The sequence below is a fragment of the Tursiops truncatus genome, chromosome 4 (assembly GCF_011762595.2).
Source record: "Tursiops truncatus isolate mTurTru1 chromosome 4, mTurTru1.mat.Y, whole genome shotgun sequence".
Classification (NCBI taxonomy): Eukaryota; Metazoa; Chordata; class Mammalia; order Artiodactyla; family Delphinidae; genus Tursiops; species Tursiops truncatus.
In genome coordinates this window covers 137,713,530-137,719,461 of record NC_047037.1, presented here as the reverse complement: position 1 = coordinate 137,719,461, position 5,932 = coordinate 137,713,530, and the positions used below count along the sequence as shown (strand labels likewise).

At 45.4% G+C, this 5,932-nt stretch overlaps 1 long non-coding RNA gene across 1 annotated transcript; it reads left to right on the top strand.

Moving 5' to 3' along the window:
* Positions 1-352: 352 nt before the first annotated feature.
* LOC141278502 (uncharacterized) lies at positions 353-5,671 on the top strand. The gene is made up of 3 exons (XR_012331265.1): positions 353-2,592; positions 3,091-3,427; positions 4,195-5,671. It is a non-coding gene; the product is annotated as an uncharacterized lncRNA (long non-coding RNA).
* Positions 5,672-5,932: the final 261 nt, after the last annotated feature.

Here is a 5,932-nt window from a genome sequence, read left to right as displayed (position 1 = left end):
TTCTGTTTTCTGTTTTGGTTTTTTGGCTGCGAGGCATGTGGGATCTTAGCTCCCGGACCAGGGATCGAACCCACAACCCCTGCATTGGAAGGCGAAGTCAACCACTGGACCACCAGGGAAGTTCTGACGTTAGTGGTTTTAATCCTGCCTCCCATCTACCCACTGGGTGGATTCTAGATGCAGCCGAGATCGAGCGCAGCAGACTCAGTGAATTGGGGTCCACGATGCAGGATGGCTTTCCTCTCTCCTTAGCAACAAAGATAGAATTAGGGCAAACACATTATTATCTATTACTAGCATTAGTTTTATTTTTAAAAAATTTTATTGGAGTGTAGTTGATTTAAAATGTTGTGTTAGTAGTAGTTTTAAATCGAGGTAAAATACACGTAACGTAAATTGTCCCATCTTAACCATTTTTAAGTGCACATTTCAGTGGCTTTGAGCACACTCACATGGCAGTGCAATCAGCACCACTGCCCACGCCCAGAACACCTTCATCTTGTGACACTGAAAATCTCTACCTGTTACACACGGTCCCTCCTCCCCCAGCCCCTGGCAGCCACCATCCTACTTTCTGCATCTCTGAATTCGATATTTCATTGAAGTGGAGTCACACGGTGTCTGTCTTTTTGTGGCTGGCTTATTCCACAGAGCAGAATGTCCTCAAGCCTCCTCCACGTTGGAGCCTGGGTCAGGATTTCCTTCCTTTTAAGGTTGAATTCTCTATATACCATGTTTTGCTTATCCATTCATCTGTCGATGGACACTTGGGTTGCTTCCACCATTTAGCTCCTGTGGGCAAACATTATTTTTATAACAATGAGGTTTGATTGTTACCCCCATTCACAGAGAGGAAAACTGAGGCTACTTGGGCGGCGGCGGGTAACTGAGGCTACTTGGGCGGGGGGGTAACTTGTCCACACAAACTGAGAAGCAGGCTCCAAACCCAGGACTATCTGCTCACGCTCCCTCCCCATTTCTCTCCATCTTTCCATTCTTCCTTTTATTCCTCCAGAAGGGTGTTTTTTAGCGCAAGGATAAACAATGACTATTTACCCAGTGAGTGGCTTAGTAGTTTTCCTCCTTTTCACGCCCAGTGGGTGAGTTGGTGCTAGCAGGAAATTGGACAGACACAGGTGTCCTCTTATAGGAGTCTTGTGTACACAGCACCTGTGGGCACCTGGTCGTTTGGACCATGGGGCTTGCTGGGCGGGTGAAGAGGTTGAGAAGCCTTGTGCCTCTCCAGGGTGCGGGAGACCTGAGGACGTGCAGAGGGTGGACACAGGGGAGGTGCTGCGGCAGAGGTGGTGGCTCCTGTGCAGATTCTCCTGCGAGGTGGTTCATGTTTTATTCACTGCTTTCCAGTGTGGTGGGAAAAGCAGGGCCTTAGGCTTCTAGCCTGAGCCCATGAACATTTATATGTGAGGTTAGCACTGGTGACGTAACTTTCCCCAAGCAGTGGGTTTCCTCACCTTTAAGCAGAGACTATAGTGCCTGCTTTGGGCATTCTTGGGAACATGAAATTGATAACAAAGGTTCAGTACCCAGGACGCTACCGGTCCCTTCCAATCAGAGCACACAGAGATCTCTTGCCTTGGGGACATACGTTTTTAATCATTGATGTTTCAGCACATATATTTTGAACAAAGCATCTATTTCTGTGCTGAAAAGAATGCAAACTTCTCTTTATTTCATACTAGAGAGGAAGAGGTTTGTTCTGTGTGATGGATATATTTGTCTCCTTTATTTGACATGAAAGAGAGTGGAACATTACTTTTTCCAAAAGTTTTGAGACTGAAAGGTAGCATTTTTTCCTAAATCTATAAATGAGGGAAAGTCAAAAAAAGAGGGGGAAGGTTAGGTTTTCCGGCTTTGCCATTTTCAAAAATTGAACTTTTTTGGCCTTTCTTGGATTTGCTGATCCTTCGGTGATTCTAATGAGGACCTAACTGGGGAAAGGAAATCTCTGGAATGGACTTCAGAAATTTTGTGTTTTCTATTGGCATCTTTCCAAAGACCCTCAAGCACTTCCCTAATAAATTTTCGATAGAAGATCAAGTGTTGCAACTGGGGTCCAGGTTTGCTAGTGGAGAAGTCGTCAGCTGAGTCCACGTGGCATTCGCTGGTCATTTTTTTGTTCAAAGGTGGGAGGAGGGGTGTCCATTCCCTTCCAGGCTGCCCTCTCGGCCAGGACTCTGTCCACATGGTTAGTGGATAAAAGTGGAAAGCGTGGGGCTGATAAGACTTGTATGTCTCTGTACATCTGTGGTGGCTCTGCTGCCGTGTCATAACCAGCAGGTGAAACGGCGCACTGTTTAGAGAGGGACGGAAGCCAGAGTGGCTCCCCTGGCTGTGGCTGATGACAGGGTGCATGGTCACCATATCCACCTGCAGAGTTTTTGGCCCCAGAATGGACACCCACAGATCGGACGTCACCAGGCTGGTCGCACATGATTAAGCTCCTGTCCTCCAAAATCTTACAGTCGAATCAGCCAGACACCATGACGCAGCTCTCCATGTGGGATGAGGGTGATTCTTATAAAATTGTGGCAGTCAGAGGAAGGAGAACTAGAGGGACCGTGGCTTGATCAGGTAAGGCTCCTGGGGAAGGAGGGTGGACAGCTGAGATCTGAAGGTGGAAAAGTTTGGAAAGGGAGGGAACCAGCATGGGGATGAGTAATGAGGGGGCTAGGGACTGTGGGGCTGGACCAGACATTTGGGACCTGGTTTCCAGTCCCAGTTTGACCCTGAACTAGCTGAGCGAGCTTGGGCCAGTCGCCCAATCTTCTGTGGCCTGGTTCTTCATCTCCAAAACTGGTGCATTGAGGTGTATAGCAGCCCACCTCAGAGATATTGTGGGTTTTGTTCCAGACCGTTGCAATAAAACAAATATCACAATAAAGTGAATGACACAAATTTTTTGGTTTCCCAGTGCATAGGAAAGTTATATTTACACTGTACTATAGTCTGTGAAGCGTGCAATAACATTTTGTCTAAAAAAAATGTACATACCTTAATTAGAAAATACTTAATTCTAAAAATGGTCAACATCCTCTGAGCCTCCAGTGACTCGTTATCTTCTTACAACAGTCACATGAAAGACGGCTGACTACGGATCGCCACGACAAATATAATGACGATGAGAACGTTTGCCATATGGCGGGACTTACTGGAAATGTGACACAGAGACATGAAGTGAGCAAATGCTGTTGAAAAAATGGCGCCGATAGACTTGCTCAACGCAGGGTTGCCACACACCTTCAATCTGTAAAAAATGCAGTATCTGAGAAGCACAGGAAAACGAGGTCTGCCTTCACTCCAAATAATTAAAAAAGGGAACTCAAACACTGACACGTGAGAGTGCACAGCGGCAGTAATTCACAACAGCGAAAAGGTGGAAACAACCCAAATGCCCATCAATGGTCAGGTGAGCAAATAAAACACGGTCTCCCACAAAATGGAATATTACTCAGTTATAAGAACCAGCGAAGTTCTCCCATGTAGGTGAACCTCGAGAGAATTAGGTAAAGTGAGGAGGACAGACACACGGGACCACATGGTGTATGACTGCACTTATTTGGAATATCTAGAATGTGTAAATGCACAGGAACACAGAGCACGTTGGTGGCTGCCAGGGGCTGGGGGGAGGGTGAAGCGAGGAGTGGCTGCTGATGGGGGCGGGATGATCCTCTCAGGGCTGACGATGCTTTGGAACTAGATCTATGCACAACATCGTGAGTGCACTAAATGTCACTGAACTGTTTACTTTAAAATGGTTGTTTTAAAATGAACTTCACCTCAGTGACACTGAAGAAGGGGGAAAATGGTACATTGTACTAAATCCAAGCATTTCCAACTTTCCTCTGGAGCCTGAAAAATTCCATGGAAGGGCCTGGGCTGCCTTCACAGGGGGGAGAGGGGTGTTACCCAGCCTGGCCTCTTTCCTCTTCCAAGATCACAGCTCTGCTTTGAGTATTTTATGCCCTAAGAATCCATGCACAGTTTCATTGAAGAAAAGCCTGATCATGATATATATTTTCAAATGGTGAAAGGTAAGCTCATCTCTCTGCTGTCTTTTCCAGACTGAAAATTCCATAATTCCTGTGGGAATTGGTGACGTGTCCTTTGTCTGCATCAGGCTATGCTGAGAAGGTCTGAATTGACCTAAAACAGTGCTCTGTCCTCACTTGGCAGGTGGAAATGGCAAAGGTGGCTGCTTGGGTGTCTTACGAGGAATTTTGGCCACAGGAGCTTCAAGGCGTCCTGGAGCTTACATTCCAATGGGAAATCTGAAGACGGGAGGGCGTGACCAAATGTTCACTAGCTGGACAGGTGTGATTTTTTTTCTTCAAAGTGCGGTCCAAGAACCAGCAGCATGGGCATGGCCTTCAGGCTTGTTAGAAATGCAGAATCTCAGCCCAGCCCCCGACCCCCCATCTGAATCAGAACCTGCATTGTCACACGACTGGCAGGTGACTGCTGTCAGCAAGGACAGTTCAAAGGCCTGAGCTCAGCCACCTGACTCCATTCCCAGGCAAGGCTCCCGGACCCGCCATGCCCTCACGGTAGAAAGGAGACAAAAATAACCAGCCTCATAGAATTTAGCTGATCTTAGCAATGCACCACCACAGTCCCATGCAGGCAGCGATCACTCCATGGAAATCTATTCTATCTCAGTCTAACATCTGTGATTCTTAGGGACTTTTTTGGAGTTGCACTGGGTCTAAGTCTCAATCCTGATGAAAGTTTCCCATTTCACCCCATATTCAGAGTTGAAATTTCAACTTTGGGACCTCAAGATGCTCAGTTGGGTTTTTCTTAAACAAACATGACCCAGGAAATCGAAAAATATAGGCACTCAGACTTACATCTAGAGATAGTTAACAAGTTGATGTTTCTGGACAGCCTTTAAGGGCTGCTTTATAACCACGTGCAGACAATGCTCGCCAGCAGTGCGCTCTAAGCACCCCCTCAACCGAGAGGCAGGGAACACTGTGTAACACGTCAGCCCCGCAATAAAACAGCCACTTCCATGGTGGACGGACCCCAGTCCTTTCATGTGTTATGTGAGTCAATGATACAAGTAGCAATTAAGTTTTAATAGGATATGTTTAAAAAGCTTTTTCTATAAAACCACTGTCAACGTAACAGTGAACAGTCTGTCTATGTACACGCTCCAAGGTGGAGTCTAGATTACTTTGATTTGTTTTCCTCCTAATGAAGTTTTTCATTAACCAAGGCTTTGACTTTGGTCGATCCACTCCTGTGTTTACCCGGATCAGAAATGAGAGTGGTGTCTGGACCAAACATCCCCACTCTTTAATAAAAACAGAAAAGCTAAAACACTGGGTGATAGCTTTGAGATGGTACTGGAGTGTTTCTAAGAAAACCAAAGGTGAAAAGAAATGTTTCTGAGATGCTAAGCATGATAATCTTCTGAGTCATTCTGCATTTCTGGGACACAATTGGGCTGATTAAAAGCTGCTGGTATTATTTAAATTACAAGTGTAAATGTTGTTCTTTGATTGTCTCTAAGCTTTTGATCATTTGCACTGAGTTTTCTTTGCTCTAACTTGAACTGTTCATATTCAGCAAATTTTCATAATAAATATAATACTATTATTCCGTAGCTTAAAAATGATTCCATGGTGTATGAAACGTATAAGGACAGTGTCTTCTACTTGGGAGGTTTCAAATGGATAATCCTGTTTAATGATATGTTGTTAAAATCAAAGAACAATCTCACATATCTGTTGCCTGTGTTCTTTCCATCAGTGTTGAGTCAAGTCTTGCAAAGGAGTTGAAAACACAAAAGTCACCCAGGGCTTTACAGTCTAGATGCTTTCTCTGAAGCAAAGAAAATTAAATGAGTGATACATTCTGTGCTTGATCCATGGTGTGGATGAGGCTGCCACGGGGTTCAGAGCAGACA